Source organism: Loa loa (assembly GCF_000183805.2).
Source record: "Loa loa unplaced genomic scaffold supercont3.890, whole genome shotgun sequence".
Lineage (NCBI taxonomy): Eukaryota > Metazoa > Nematoda > Chromadorea > Rhabditida > Onchocercidae > Loa > Loa loa.
This window is the reverse complement of record NW_018109070.1, coordinates 6,912-7,410: the sequence shown is the minus strand read 5'-3', so window position 1 is coordinate 7,410 and position 499 is coordinate 6,912.

Genomic DNA, 499 nt, shown 5'->3' with positions numbered 1-499 from the left:
AATGTACTGTATTTTATCGTTTTATAAGTAAATGTTAGATCAGAAATAAACGTATCAAACGAGCGGCACTTCGCAAATAGTCTTCCAAAACTTGAAAAAAAGACGCAAGAAATTTTTCAGGTTTACCGGATTTGGTGGATTTGAGCCAAGCTGACAAACTATTGAAAATTTGACTTCCATTTCCTGAAAAAATTAACCATTTTAAATTTTGCAGCAATTTGTATACAGTAAAATTGAAATGGTTGTCAGAAGTTGAAATTTTATGCATAAAATAGCTAAGGTATAATAAAATACTGATATCATCATTGTAGTTTAACCACTTTGGTATGTCAGCGCAAACTACTCGATATAAAGAAGAGTCTTCTGATAACTCGTATTCCCTAACCACTCAGTAATCTTCTCCAACAATGCAACTTTCTCAGTGGTAGGACAGTACGTGCAAAATTAATATTCTGTTTTGCTTATTACCATACCATACCGTTTGATCCCATCATTGACA